We start from the raw sequence: 16,516 nt of genomic DNA, 5'->3' as shown, positions 1-16,516 counted from the left end.
ACCCTTAGGTTTTCTAGTGTGTTTTCTGTCAGTCTCGAACACTCTTGTGTTTTTTGGAGTCTGTATAAGGGAAATTGTAGCCTCAGGCTTATGACATATTTTGAAATCACCACGAGCTTATTAACAAACCCTATGTAGACATTTGGTTAAAAGGACTGACCAGGTATGAAGTCAGCAAAGCAATTAAGCAACTGCAACACCTGACAGAGCAGAAAAATGGTAGCATGGTAGCAAATGACACAATGTGCCTTGACTGATGCATATAATATAGCACGAAAGAACAACAAAACAATGTAGAACAACATAGATAAAGTGAGATGATAAATGCATCTTTTCAAAGTGCTAAATGGAGTTTACAGACCTGTGAATGCACAGTACACTAGCTACATTGAACCCAATTTAACAATAATGCTAATGCATGCTGCTAAGACATAGGCTGTTTTAAAAATATGTTGCTTAAAATGATTATATTTATCATATTTGTAAAAGGACAAGTAGAAATCTGAACTGCTGTGCCAGCAGACAATTTGATCCTTGACTGGTCTGATATTTCTATGGCTTGTGTAATGTTAAATCAAAACATATTTAAAGGGGTCATGAACTGCCTTTTTTATTTTGTACTGTTCTCTGAGGTCCCCTTATAATGTTATCAAGATTCTTACATAAAAAAAAAACATAATTTAGAAGTAATAGGCTATTTTCTGTCCTGTTTTTAACCCCTCTCATCAGAACTCTCTTGGCTAAGAGTCGTGTTTGTTTGACAGGGTACATTCCTCATAGATGGATGCTGCAGTGATTTAGGTCAAAAATGCATAAATAGTAGGCCTACACATCAAACAATCTGTAACAGACAAAGAAATTGTGAGCACGTAATAAAATCACACTTTTGTGTGACAGCGTTGCGACATTACTATGGGATCCAATATAGTTGGCAAAGCATCGTCTTTTAGTTTCAATCTTTCTGAAAATCCTGTGTAGAATTGTGTCTTGTTTGTAAACGAATCTGCAATAAATGAAGTGAACAAACGACCAAGTTCTTACTGATGCGGTGAAATATGATTCTTACATCATAGAGTCATACATTCCAGAAGTCGTTTTGGCAGACTGACTTCAATATAAGCTGTTTTTAGACTAACGAGAAAGTTTTGAGTTCTGAAACTTACAGTTTTTTATAGTACAATGACCTCTTATATGTCAAAAGATCAAATGAATTTTGGTTTCTCAGTTCATGACCCCCTTAAATAATTTTTTTGATCCCTTGGCCAGTTTTCTAATTTGACTGGCTGAGCTCCGTTCCATTATGTCACTGCTTCGAGAAGCCACTCATATAGATTTTAGAAGGATTTACAAACCTATTAACAGAAAGCTGGGATGTGTGATAGACATTTGTGTATTTTATGTGCTATTATTTTCAGAATGACATTTTGGAATGTAAAAACAAAAAAAAAACAAAAAATAAAATTATGCAATTAATTAATTTTATTATGAAAATACCATATACTACGGAAGTTCTAAGCGGCCATGCATTATTATAATTTTTCTGTCTTGTTTTGTCGTGATCACGACTTAATTTTCTCGTGATCTCGACATAACGAAATTTGTTTTGTCGTTATCACGACTTAATTTTCTCGTGATCTCGACATAACGAAATTTGTTTTGTCGTTATCACGACTTAATTTTCTCGTGATCTCGACATAACGAAATTTGTTTTGTGGTTATCTGGACATAACGAAAGTTGTTGATCTCAACCTAAAAACCGTTTTCTCACGACGTAATTGTAGCTATCGTGAGAAAATCAGGGTCGCTATATTGTCTTCGACGATAAAGATGCAGACCCGACAGCCTCCTTCTCAAGTGTCGAACACTTATGTGTAATGTGTAAGTCGTCAATCACTGACAGACACAGAGCTAAAATGTCCGAGTATGAATATGCATGACAAGTATTCTATCATGGATCAATGTAGTCGGTCACACACACAACACCTTCAATATTTGGGATGGTACTTATACCATATTTTTATTTTTATTATTTCAGTTTGAGTGAGTCCCTGATCAAAGTTAAAGCGAATACGATCATCCATGATGCTGCGATGATGCTGCTTCTAGCATTTTCTCATGCCGAATACACAGAGAAAATTAAGTCGTGATAACGACAAAACAACTTTCGTTATGTCGAGATCACGAGAAAATTAAGTCGTGATAACGACAAAACAACCTTCGTTATGTCGAGATCACGAGAAAATTAAGTCGTGATCACGAGAAAACAAGACAGAAAAATTATAATAATGCATGGCCGCTTAGAACTTCCGTAATATACTGCTCATAAGAAAAAATGGGCTCTTTGCAAACCAATTTTCTTTCATTTTATAAAAACTTTCTACATAAAACTTTTAGAAGCGCTGAATTGTATTACTCTTTTTTGTTTGGTAGCTAATGTTAACAGGCTAATTTGGCTGCAATACCTCTTGTTCTTGTGGCTTTGAATAATAATAATAATGTAAAACAAACAATTAAACAAAAAACTTTAATTTAGTATGCACATCAGTGATGAGGATATTATTTGTAAAAAAAAAAAATAATTCATACAAATATTACAAACATTAATTCAGACACGAATCAAGTGGTTTTTATAAGTGAGTCATTGAATCATTTACTCAAACGATTTGTTCAAAAACATTGATTAATTAAAAAAATAAACAACCCTGCGTCCCAATGTGCATACTATCCACCCTATCTGCCCTAAGTAGTATTGAAAATTACTACTGCTATATAGAATTTAGGATGGATAGTATGCACATTGGGACGCAGGCCAAGTGACTTCTTTTTTGAGAGAGTCAATGAATCATTCACTCAACCGATTCGTTCACAGATCCATTCAGTAAAGCCAATGTTGTGTTGGTTAGAAACGAAAAATCCTTAATTCTTCTGTGGATTTATTTGCAACTATGTTCATCAGAGAAACAAAACATATAACCTAATTGTCGATATTGATTCTTGAACGCAAGTTATTCACTATAAACTTCTTGTTTATTGAACTGTTGGTCTTGCTCGTATGGAATTGCTCAGATATGGTCCAGTGTAAATGCAGTGCCTGGCTGGACTTATATTTTGTGTGTGTGTGTGTGTGTGTGTGTGTTTGCTGGCATGGGTTCTGCTCAAACTTGCTGCTGCCTGATTTGTATAATGCCAACTGGTGCTTAATGTGCGTTTGTGTGTATTTGCACAGCTTGTGTTTACATGTGCATGTATATGTGTGTGTTTAGCATCATGCTATAACCTGGTGTGTGTTTAATGCTGAGCCTCCACTGGGCTGTGTTGGTCCTTTGTAGATGCACAGCTAGGCCATATGGACACCTTTATCAGGAGATCCCAGCATCCACCTCTCCACTGCAACAGTTACTGCACATATTCTCCATCTGTTTCTTTCTTCCCACTTCCCTCCCCCTGCATCCCTCTATCTCACACCTCCCTTCCTCCTCCCACCCACTCTAATCTGTTTGTAAATGGGTAATTCACAGCAGGGTAAAAATAAACATCATCATCATCTCATGTACCACCCTAATTAACGTCAGGTCTCTATTTGGCCAGGGGGCTTTAAAGGCCGACAGGTTTATTAAGTGTTTTCATGAGGTTTGTTAACTGAAACACTAGCTGGTCAAAGCTAATGTCAGTGTCACGGAGGCTGTTTGAGGGGAAAAAGTAATGAGTTGGATTATTGACAGAGGAGAGTGGCCACTTGAGATGCCTCAGTAAACCCTACTAAGCTCACACATTTATTTCTGTCTCCCATTACCACTTATTATTTTCTGTCTTTGTCGAGTACAAGCTTTCAAGTTCACGTTCATTACTGCATTTACTGTAACCCCTGGTAAAATAAGACTAAAAAACAGATCTTTATTCCTTTCAGAGACTCGCTCTATGTCTCTTGCTTGTGAATTTGAAGCTCCACTCCATTCATTATTAAAGGGATGCTGTCTAATCGGCACAGAGTTGCTGCCGTCACCAAGGGGTTCTGGGAAATGTTATTGTCCTGGTGGCACTGTACAGTAACTGTGGATGAAAAGGCCTGCTGATCCGCCAGTTACATTGTTGATCTTGGAAACGGAGTGTCTTGAAAAAGTTATTTAGCATTTATACCTAAGAAAAAAAATATTCATGTTTTTTACTTAATTTTTTGGTATTTAGTATTATATATATATATATATATAAATTCATTGCATAAGGAATTTTATGCATAATTCATAACCAATCCAGTTGTATGTCATTTATTTTGAACTGTGATCTGTTTAGGAAGTCCATCCAAAGTGAAGTTTTTGTTGTCATTTAATGCCCTCATGTCGCTCCAAACTTATATCTCTTGTTTTTTGTTGAAAAGAAAAGAAGACATTTTTTAATAGAAAAATTTGTAAGCAATTGTACTCGTTGCTTTATATTGTTGTACCTGCTGCTTATATATTGTTGTTCCAATAGCTTACAAAATTTGGGCATGGAGCTTTTAAAACTTCAAAAATTAAGCACCAAAAAAAAAAAATCCTTATATTGTGGCCACACAATGTGAAGTTGTGGCCTCAAGATCCTATGTTGAGGGAACGACATGTGGCCACGAGTAAATAAACCTGCGTGACCATAGCAACCTGGGTGATGAATTTATTCATATTTCATTTTGAATTAAGAAATTATTATAGCAATAAATTATTACATTATTAAATTATTATATTAAGCATATAGACCTAGGCTACCGGACTGTATTGCGCATGGCAAAACTCAGTGAACCGTACATGTCCCCTCCCGGTCACTGTAGATGTGGCAAAAAACCTAAATTCAACATCAATTAATAACTAGTGTAAAACTGACCACACAGACCAGGGTCCATTTTTTTATGTAGCTTGTGTCTTTTTTAAAATTGAAAACTGTTCTTGTTGTTGTAATTGCATTTTAAAAAAAGTGATCAGCACGGCCTTCAAAATGTCTCTTTTTAGTGCAAGAATGGAATTCTTATGAGTGTGGAATGACATGAGGGTGAATAAGTAATGTCAGAATATTCATTGTGAACCATCCCTTTAAATATCACAGTTCTGTATTCATGTAACAGCTGTGGATTTCCACTCGCTCACAGTAGAGGCTCTTGACAGCAAAAAGCTCTTAGTTACAAAGGGCTAGGAACCCCATTAGGGAATCTGTGAAGGGGATTGGAAACTTCCTTATGAAAACAAGGAAGTGCAATAATAAACGGACAAAAGACAAGAGGGTGAAGGAAAGAATACTACTGTATAGTTATCTATGGCTGGCTTACCGGACGTTAGTGTTACTGTAGCCTTAAGAGAACAGAGAGGACGTAACATCTCTCCCCTGACTCTCTGCTGCATCTCCAGTTTGGCATAATGAGGACAGCGCTGTTCACTTGCTTCTCTCTACCTGTCCTATGGGAGGCAGCGGCTGGTCATGTGACGTGCACAACATTCCTCAACCCATAAAACTTAATACAGAAAATTAATACATTTTTTACAATTATTTATGGTATTTAATAGCGTTCTGTTTTGGAAATTACATTTAACATTTTTTGGCAAAAGTGGCAAAATTAAATTACAGCTTGCTTGGAAATTAAATATATCACTCACATTTTATCTCATGCATGGTTCACTGACACTTCTGTGTCTCAAAGATAACCAAATAATGCCAGAATTGAGGGTCTTGTTGGAAATTAGTTTTATGAACTGAAAAAAAAAATCACAAAATAAATAATGTCACTTTTTGCTTAGACAATCATAGTTCGTCATAGAAATATTGCCACAATTTTTTCATTTGTGATAAATTTTCAGATTTTAAGATTGAAAGTCTAGGTCTAGGATGAAAAATGATAAAATCAATATAATAAAACAATAAAATCTATGCATAAAATTTATTTGAAGAGTAGCAAAAGCATTTAAAGTATAGTTTTCAAGACAGTTGTAATGTGACCTTTATGTGATGCTAAGAAAAATGTAATCTGTTTTATTAAAATCAACTCCATAGCCACCATAGTTGAATTGACTGGCTAATTTGGTCTTTAAGAGAAAACAATGAAACCTGATACATAAATCTAAACATGAAAGAGTGAGATGTAAAAGGTTTCAAGAACAGCACAGTCAAGTACTCCAAGCCAACTGTGAGAACAGGAGAGGTCTTACTCGTATACATATGCTTGTGTGTGTGTTTAGCTGCAACACTTAAGAGAGAAAAACTAGTTAAAATCAGGTCATTTTCAGAAAGCACCGTTGCAAGTGTGTGAAACAAAAACGGAGGAGACACAATGCTGTTGAAAGCACTGAAAGGTGGAATGTGGGAGGGAAACGGCACCGTAGCCTTGCCACATGGCTGGTCTGTGGGGTTAGCAGGGGGCAGCGCTGTCAACACTTTCCACAGTGGGGAAGTTCCGGTGGAGGCAGGACTCAGCCATGGCACTGCTCATGGTACCATATGGTGCCACTCAGAGGATGGCAACCCTCATCCTCAGCCTCAGTGCCTGACTGAGTAGAAATAATGGCAAACTGTACTAGAGCCAGTCCTGAAGAGCCAGAGCCAACAGACACATTGAGGCCGGACCTTGAGCATCCACGGCGTTGTCGGGATAATTGTCAAAACCAGATATTTAAGCAGTATGAGACAGAGTGGGAGCAAACTGTGAGGAGGAAGTCAGTGCTATGAAACAATTTGTAGAATTTTTAGCTTAAAAAAGCTTGTTTTTTTAAACAAAATTATACATTTTGTTAAAAACTTTGTTGGTAGTGTGTACGTTCTAGTTTAACCAACAAGGCAATCAATAAGGTGAAAGTTTTTTTTTTTTTTTGTCTTTTGTTTACTGTCCCTCACTGGCAAATGTTCCTTGACTTGGGATGCACAATATATAAATAGCAGTATGGTTTTCAGATTATTTTTAATTTATTGTTATCTGTTGATATACTGCATATTTGATTAATTGTATGCACTGGAAAAAATAAGTGTAATTTTAACTGTACAATTTTGTAAAAACGCTACGGAAAAAAAATGTTAATAGGTTAAAAGTCAGTTCCTGTACTATATACAGGGAAAAACTGTAAAAGATCTAACCAGACATTTCATGTAATTTTACAGTAAAATGCTGTTAATTGTACAGTTTTTAGAAGTAAAAAAATAACAAATCAATGTATAATTTACCGTCAAAAACTGTAAACTGATATTCCCAGAATTCCCTGCATGACACTCCACATGTGAAAGTATTTTGTTTAAATAATCATGTTTTTTAATAGTTTTTGTTATCAGTTATTGCCTTTTGGGCTTTGTTACATCTTCTGTTGTTTAATGAAAGTTTATTGAATTATTTAAGTATCGTGTGTTACCATGATGGTGTTTTGTGTTTGCATGAATGACTTGTGCACCTTCTATATATTAGTATGTACTTCTGCTTGTGGCGAAGCTACTTGTGATGAGCTTTGATTCTTCTTGTGCCTTTCTCTTTTACCACCTGCATTATTATGGTGGTTGTCAGTATGTTAAAGGTACAAAACAGATTTTAATAGCGTGTGTTGTTGAATTTACTGGTTCACATTCAAATTTCCTTGTTTGTAAATTACAGTTTTATACTGTAAATTTTACAGTTTTTTTTTTCTGGAAATGTGTTTACAGCTTTTCTGTATTTTTCCAAAATTATTCTGGCTACCACAGCTGCCAAAATTATTTAGCAAAAACTAGAATTTTTTTTACAGTGTGCTTATTTCCCTTTATTTTTTACATTTAGATTACCTTTGTCATTGTGTAATGCTTATTTAAAGTCAGTCTTTAAAAACACTAATAATTTAATAGTGCTGTTAAAAGTAGTCAGCAAATTTTTAAATGAATATTCATTTTTCATATTGTACAAAATATAAAGTTTCGATGTCTAACTTCACTTTTCAGCTTTTAAAATGATTGATTTAGTGTTTTATTTTTATTGAATTTAGACAAAATGTTATAGAATTGTTATACTGGGCTATTATCGATTATCAGCCATAATGTAAAGAATGATTACTACATTTTTGTGTCACCTAGAATTTCAGTATTAGTGCATTTCTATGCTTGACAAAACCTTCTTATATATTATTGACATTTAAGAAATGGACTAACATTTGTTTTATTCTACTCTCTCAATGGATTTCCCCCTTTTTAAACGCTCACTTGGCCCAACAGAAGCATTGTTTTTCTGTGTGGTAATAAGCACAACAAAATCAAAAGCCCAAATAATTCAGTTCATTTGAACCCCATTTATTTTAGGTGTCTGTCTGCAGAAATCAATCATGCATGGAGCTGCTAATATCTGGAAGGGGGGCTTAATTTCTAAATTGGAAGGGAGTGATTTTCTCACTGTGTTCCTGATGCTTTCACACGGTGTACTTTGATGGATTTCTGCTCACTTTCAAACATTGATCTCCAGGTGATGGGATAAATCATTCCAGTTTGGCCTCAGTGACTTTGGTCCCCTTGTGAGAAGTGGAAGTCACCCTTTGCTAGATTTATAAGTGAAAGCCTTTTAAAAAATGCAGTTAAACAGCTGTTTAATGTAAAACATGAGCAGCTGCCATGTCGTAAGAGGCCTTTAAATTCATGGAACCAATAGAGTGAAAGTGCTGCATTCATTTAAGAGGCTAAATTTAGCCAATTTTTATCAAGAGTAATGCTGCCCTGTTTGTTATTCAAGAAAATGTTAAGAGGAGGAATACTGTTTTTCTACTTTGGGGTTATAGATAATAGTGGATGTTTGTCCACAGCGTAATCCATGTTCTCAAAATATTAGAAGCATGCTATACAGGAGAAGTACATGTGCTCCTGCTATTTTGCACTGTTTATTTATAGACAAACAGTAATGTAATATAATATAGATTATTAAAATAGTTTTAATAAATATTTTTATATAGTATAATATTTAAAAAAAAATAATTCTTAATATATATTTTGTGTTCTTTGTGTTCATACTGTATGTATATATATATATATATATATATATAGATTCACATTGTATTGTTGTAAAATAAAATAAAAACTATCTATAAAAAATAAATTCACTTTTTTCAGCAAGGCCACATTACTAAGTACGACAACTGTTTTCAATAATGGCTGTTAAAAATTCAGCTTTTCCACAGAAATCTTTACAATTGTATTTTTTTTTTGTATTTTAATATAGAAAACAGTTATTCTAATAATAATAAATAATTAAAATAAATAATTTAATAATATTTGGAGATATTGCCACAGACGTCTTCTGGATTTAGTCTGTCTCAGTTTGTTCTGTTTCTTCATGTTATTCCAGACAGACTGGATGATGATGAGATCAGATCTCTGTGTGGAGCGCTGGCTGTTGTCAGACTCCTTGTGCAAACAAAGATCTCACTGGATTATTACAATTAACTGACTTAAAAGCATTTTTTAGCTGGTGAAAATACTAGTGTTCTAATAATTTTGGCCACCACTGTATATAAAACACCCGCTTCTTTATTGACATATATTGTATAATTGGCATTTTTGTTTCAAGCTGTTTTGCCTATTGAGCACAGCGTAAATGTCCTGTGAGTGGTGTTCAGGTTTGTCCTCTTGTGTTAGAGGATGAATGGAGCTGCTAGTGCCTGTGAGCTGCATTTATGGCTCCATCACAGGCTGCCAACGTGCTCTGTTCCCTCATAAACGCACGTTTGTCCCGGCATTCGCTGTGAATGATGTTGAATTTACACTGACTCAACCTCAGCAGTACTTTCACTACATCTCTGTCCCTCGTCTGTCCTTTCATACAACATCCTGGCACAGATAGGGTGGATTTATGCCCATGTAGGGAGCCGTGGGGCCTAGCGGACATGATAAATGGGCCAGTGTGCAGGCCCAACCAAAGCCTCCGCAGGAACGCTGCGCACAGCCAATGAGTAACAGTTGTGGCTCCTGTCATGGTGTGTGTTAGTACGAGCGACTGCTGACAGCTGTTTAATCACGGACGTTTCCATGTGCTCGCCCGACGACATCAGCAGCCACTGAGAGCAGCTGTCATGAAGCAGGAGAGAACGGAGTAAAAATGCGTCCCACCTCACATATCTCCACGCAGGCTCTCCTCCGTGTCCCCACACTTTACCACATTAATTAGAGCTTCCTCATACCTTAATTACACCAAGTTCTATGCTAATGCCGGAGTCCTGTGTGAATTGCTCACCGTTTCTTGCAGACTCTGTGCCTGATTTGCATTTCACAAAAGGTTTACTTCTGTTCCTGGATGAGAGGGAGAGAGAGAGAGAGAGAGAGAGAGAGAGAGAGAGAGAGAAGCAAATGATTTGTGATGGGGAAGAGGGGTTTGTGCTAGTAAAGTAAAGATGTGGTTCACTTTCGTATAACCTTGTGCTTCACTTATGGGTCTTTGTTTTATGTGCTGTCTCAATTATGGCAAGCCTGGGCTTCTTTCCTGAATATCATTTCCGGCTCAGAGTACAAAGCACTTTCATATGTTCTTTTACAGTGCCAAGCTCAATGTTTGTCTCTGTTTCTCATGTTTTTCATAAAGTGTTGAAAGGTTTTTGTAGTCTAGTGCTGCTCAATTTCATCTCAGCGTTGACTTTGTGCTCCGTTGTTCATCGGAGCTATTGTAACTAAAGGTCATTGTGTTCTGAAAGTTTGAAAGGTGAATGTTACATCGTAATATTGAGATGGGAAGAGTGCATGCTTAATTCAACCTGCTTTTCTTTTTTTGATTGGAATTGGGATCCCATTTCAAGCCTTTTGGAATTACAATGTGCCTTTTTCCAGTTTCACTTTTAGCAAAGAAAAAAATGCCAAAAGATCTCTCTAATATTTAATTTGTTTTTCCTATACCAGCAATGAGAATTAACTGAGAGATATTAGCTTTAGAGTTTCATAAGAGATCTCAAATTGCTGTATCTGTGCTATTTGCTATGTCTCAATCATCAGAACTTTCAGTATAAATTCAAACATTTCTTGTGAAATTTCTTTAACACCAATTTATTTGAGCTGAGCTATTAGCCTTAACTCATACTGTTATATGCTGGGTCTCTCTTGATTTCTGCACATGAAATTTTGGCACATGAAATTGAAAAATCATACAGTATATAATTTTTATTGTAATATTTTTAGAAGCCTGTTATTTGTCTATCGTTTGTGTCTAGTGTTTTAGTAATTGGTCATTGATATATGGATGGGTGGATATTGTAGTTGTTTTTGCACTTTTTGTATATTGTGTAATTGTAATTTGCTTCTTTTAATACCAAAAAAAAAGTTAAAATAAATGCAATAATAAATGTATTGTATTGCATTGTATTGAACTCTTAAGTCTCATTGGCTGTGAAAAAGCAACCAATTTAGTTTTTTAATTGGAACATCTTGCAGTCACATCTTGTCACTCCTGTGTTGGAACTTGTCCTTTACGTTTATCTTTGACCCACAGGATGTTCACCGGTGACGGTGTTGAGGAACAGGAGAGCAGTAGGGGTGCACAAGGGGAGGGAGACAGGGGTTAGGACTGGGGCAGGTGTTCAGATCATCCCGGTGTCTTTCTCTAGGCATGTTCTGCATGGATGGTCGCGCATTCATCACATTCCGTAGGTAGCATATTCTTTTAACTCTACATGTAGGTTGCTTGTTTTTATATCCGTCACATGATATCGTCATGGCGGAGGAGTCTGTGAGGAAAACCCCTTTAGTGTAAGTAAAGCTCTGAATAGATTCATGCTTGAGACCTCAGTGCTGTTTGGACAGGGGAAAATGCTGGATATGGGTTTATGGGTTGTATGTATGTGTCATGATTTTGTTTAGTAGTCGCTGGTTTGTTTGGAACTCTTTTGGAAGACGTTCATGTAGTCTTTAAGCATTCTTCATCTGTGTGGTGGAAAGAACATTAGACTGAAAGAAAGACTGAGATTTGGTAGTTTGTTTCACTGTAGATTTTTATATCTCTATCCTTTGAAATATCATGATACTGTCTTCAATTACTGCATCAGCTTCAGAATAAGTACTTACTAGCAACATATTTTCCAAGTTAAAACATAGCTTGAAATTGGAGTTGAGATTTCGTCATGGGCACATGGTCAGTCAAGGCTATATTGTTTGGTTCTGTTCTGTGAGATGATTCTTTTGAGAAAACAGGGTAACCATTGAATTTACTGTGAAAATTGGTCAGTTTGTTATAAAAAAACATTGACAATTAATCTGATCTGAATAAATATGGGGCATTAAAAGTCAAATTAGAGTATCAGGTCATCAAGTCAAAATTTCTGATATGTCAAATTTGTCAGTAGATGATAGATACAAATGATAAATCTGCTTGTTAAAATTGAGGGATTATTATGTTAAAAAGTTGAATTTGAACATCAAAATGTTGAGGGTTATTAGGTAAAAATATGAACTTTACTGGTAAACTTGGGGAGGGAGGAGAGGGGTTATTAGGTAAAAATGTCACAAAAGGCAAAATAAAATATATTAATTTGAGGGATTATTGGGTTAAAATGTTACAAATGTTACAAAAAGTTAAAAGTATTAATTTGAGGTATTATTGGATTAAAATGTTACAAATTTTACAAAATGTAAAATTATTCATTTGAGGGATTATTAGGTTAAATGACAAAAATGTAAAATGTAAAATTATTAATTTGAGGGTTTATTGGGTTAAATGTTTCAACAGTTACAAAATTGTAAAATTATTAATTTGAAGGATTATTTGGTTAAAATGTCACAAAAAATACAAAAATATAAAATTATTTATTTGAGGGTTTATTGGGTTAGAATTTGACAAATTTTACAAAATGTGAAATTATTAATTTGAGGGATTATTAGGTTAAATGTTACAGAAGTTACAAAAATGTAAAATTATTCATTTGAGGGTTTATTGGGTTAAATGTTTCAAAAGGTACAAAAATTTAAAATGATTAATTTGAGGGATTATTGGGTTAAAAATGTTACAAAAATGTAAAAATATTAATTTGAGGGTTTATTGGGTTAAATGTTACAAAAATGTAAAATTATTCATTTGAGGGATTATTGCGTTAAAATGTTAAATTTGGATAAAATGTTAAAATGGAAGGATTATTTGGATAAAATGTTACATTTGCTGGTAACATTAAAATTGAGGGACTATGTTAAATTTACTCATAAGATTGGGAGGCTATTGGGTAACAATGTTACATTGACGACTTTTGAATTTGAACCTAAAATTTCTCATGTCCCCTTTCTCTTTCTCTGTCTTCTGTCACCTCCCAGTTTGCACCAGCAGTTTGCCAACTACAAGGAGCAGGTGAGGCGGATTGGGCCGGAGCCCCCCCAACAGAGGCAGCAGGGCCAACACAAGGATGACGCCCCCACCTGTGGCATCTGCCACAAGACCAAGTTTGCTGATGGCTGCGGAAACCTGTGCTCCTACTGTCAGACTAAATTCTGTGCCCGATGCGGGGGAAGGGTCTCTCTGCGTTCCAATAACGTGAGTACCACCTACATTGTGTAAGTGGCCAGACTGTTTTTCATGCTTCCTCCACCTGCATCTGCACACATTTAAGCAGGGACAGGGAGAGAAGAGCGCTGGGTGGATGAGAGAAAGGTTAATTGGGCATTAGTCAGAGGAGATGATGCTGCTGGTCACCGGGGGGTCGCCGCACACCCACGCTGGGATGCCTGAGTCGGTGCTGAGTCTCCACAGGGGCAGCCGTACCACACAAAGAGAAGCACCTTAAATGGTGGCCCACCTCCTGGAGTGTGATATTTACCTTCGCTTTCTATTCCTTCCACTGAGTCCAGAGCGCTAATTAGTGTTCAGTCTTAATGAGTGCAGTGTAGGGAGTCAACAGGAGAGCATTAGCTCACCAACAGAGGCAGTAGAGTAGGGAGTGAGGTCAGTGAGGTGGAGATAAAGTAAATGTAATTAATAACACACTGATTTAGTTACAGATGTATCCATCTGGACATTTGAAGTAAATATGTACATTTTTATAGCTACTCAATGAAGCCAGGCCATCTGTAGTGTAACTATTGTCTACGCCTGCCAATGGCAAGTGAATTGAGAAATTTTATTGGCCGTCAATGTGTCCTATCAGGCATTTTTTATTTACATTTTTGAATAAGTTAATAAAAAAGGTAATTATCATTTTGCTTATGAAAAATGAATAATATTTTTGTTATTTTTTACAGTGACTAATAAATAATATTAATGTCATGAATAATGCCATTTTTTAATGAAGAATAAACAATATATTGGCACAGGATTAGTTATCAGTATTAGAAATTTGTATAGTTTTTATAGCTGTCGAAACTGGATATTTAATTTTACATGCTCATTTCCCCTATTTTACATTTAAATGACCTTTGCCACCATCAAAATGCTCACTTTGTTAATCTTTAAAATGCTAATAATTGAATTACACTGTTAAATAAAATATTAAGCAAATGTCAATTAATATCTAGAGTGAATTCAGGTCAATTGGGCAACTTTTTGCTATTGAGAAGACGTGGAAAATATGGCCCAATTATCCCAAAATGAATCATTTTTAATTTTGCATTATAATGCAGTGATGCTGTACCTAAATTTAGTTTGAACATTAAAATGCTTTTAGTATTTTAAATTCATTAACAATAAAATATTTTTTATTTATTTAGACAAAATAGAATTTTTATGTATCTACCATTTATTGGTTATCAGCTTAAAATATTTATCTGCTTATTGGCATCAGACAGAATTTGAATTTCATTACATTCATAATTTTAATAAGTACATTTTCCACTGAGATTATGATTTAATTTATGTCAGCTAGGATCTGATTGTTGCTTTTGTATCGAAATGTAACCCCTGACGTAACTCCCAAAGCTGATTTTTACTTACATTTGGCACTTCATGAGGTTTAATTTTGGTTTAGATGTGAGAAAGCTCATATGGGGCCAGTGTTGAGTCTAGAAGGCTGTTCAGATGCTTTTGTCTGTGTCTGAGAAGGTAGGAGAAATCCCATATGTGATGCAATGGAAGTGAAGTCTCTGTTGGTAGTGGATGGGTGCTGCCCCGAGGTTAGTTTTGCTGAAATGAGCGCATGTTGTTTCTCGGAGCCCTTTCGTGTGTGCTATTAATGAGAGTGGCAGTCTTGATAATGGAGTCGCTATATGCCTGTAGGTTAAACATAGAGAGCTACACCTACTCAATCTGGTAGATTGGAAACAGTAGCTAAAAGCGATGAAATGCACTTAATAGCTCCATTGCTACGAGTAGCCTGAGCTGGTCCAGAGTGAACAGACTCGAAAAAGGTTAATGAAACTGTTACAAAAATCACAAATGCCCCACCAAGTGCACATTGTACAATTCGTACCACTACATATATTATATTTTTAGCAGAATAAACAGTAATGAAAGTATCAGGGTTTTCACAAAATATTAAACAGCACAATTGTTTTCAACACTGATAATAATAAGAAATGTTTCATGAGCACCAAATCAGAATATAAGAATGATTTCTGAAGGATCACGTGACACTGAAGACTTCTGAAAATTCAGCTTTGTCATCACAGGAATGTATTACATTTGAAAATATATTCAAATAGAAAACAGTTATTTTAATTTTTAATAATATTACAAGATATCCCTTTATTTTGTTCAAGTAAATTCAACCTTGGTGAGCATAAGAGACTTTCAAAAACATGAAACAATCTTACCAACCTCAAACTTTCAAATGGTAGTGTTTATATGTAAAAATATTTTTTAAAGAAATGTAATAAACTCCCAGCCACAAACTAGCCACAATAAAAAATGCAAACTGCAATTAAAATCTGAATTAAATACAGTAAATTGAACTAATCAAGGCAGCTGGCTGTAACAGGATATTTTTCTAATCCCTAATTTGCATGAAATTTGAAGTTAACCAATCCTCTTCCTCCATGCCAGTTGATACGTATGCCAGCATCCAATGGATAAGTGTCTAAAATGATGTGTCCTGCAGTGTGACTCTCTGTATGGATTCTTCATTAACTGGCTGTCATAGGTGTTTGACTGCGATTTATTGAAGGCTCCATATATAGAGAGAGAATGGAAGAGACATTCAGCCATATTGTGAACATTCAATCAAACTAACCTTATGTTCACTCTGTACGATTTTTAATTATGTAAATGAATGAAAACTGGTACAGTGTTTACACCTGCCTTTAGGTGGGCATTTGCTTATCAATGTGCAGGTGTAGTTGTACAGTAGCATTTTAGTGGCTGTGATTGTTTTTGCTATGGTGGCTCTGAAGCAGTAGGACCTACTAAGCGGAATGTCATGTTCTCGTTTTCAGTGACCCATGCACTACCTTTATTTCCACTGGGAATTATTCATGGGAAATCTTAGGGTACATATCAGTGCAACCTGCACCTCTCAGGTTTGCCCTGTGGGTGGCAACATACCTGAAAATTTACACTACCATGATCTGTCCTGAAATAATAGCAAAGAAAAACTGAATAAATCCACAATATAATGTAAAACATTCCAAGACATGTTTGTTTCGCAACTGGAAAATGCCATTTGTATTTTGA

At 35.5% G+C, this 16,516-nt stretch overlaps 1 pseudogene across 1 annotated transcript in view; it reads left to right on the top strand.

The window, feature by feature from the left end:
* The window catches only part of LOC306884680 (regulating synaptic membrane exocytosis protein 1-like), a 74,285-nt pseudogene that overhangs the window by 9,236 nt on the left and 48,533 nt on the right, over positions 1 to 16,516 (top strand). Inside the window, exon 3 of the transcript in view lies at positions 13,234 to 13,450. The product of the transcript in view is annotated as a regulating synaptic membrane exocytosis protein 1-like (transcript). The remainder of the gene's footprint in view (positions 1 to 13,233; positions 13,451 to 16,516) is intronic.

Source organism: Barbus barbus (genome assembly GCF_936440315.1).
Source record: "Barbus barbus genome assembly, chromosome: 18".
Classification (NCBI taxonomy): Eukaryota; Metazoa; Chordata; class Actinopteri; order Cypriniformes; family Cyprinidae; genus Barbus; species Barbus barbus.
Note: the sequence above shows the minus strand (reverse complement) of the source record. Positions and strands in the feature narration are given on the sequence as shown.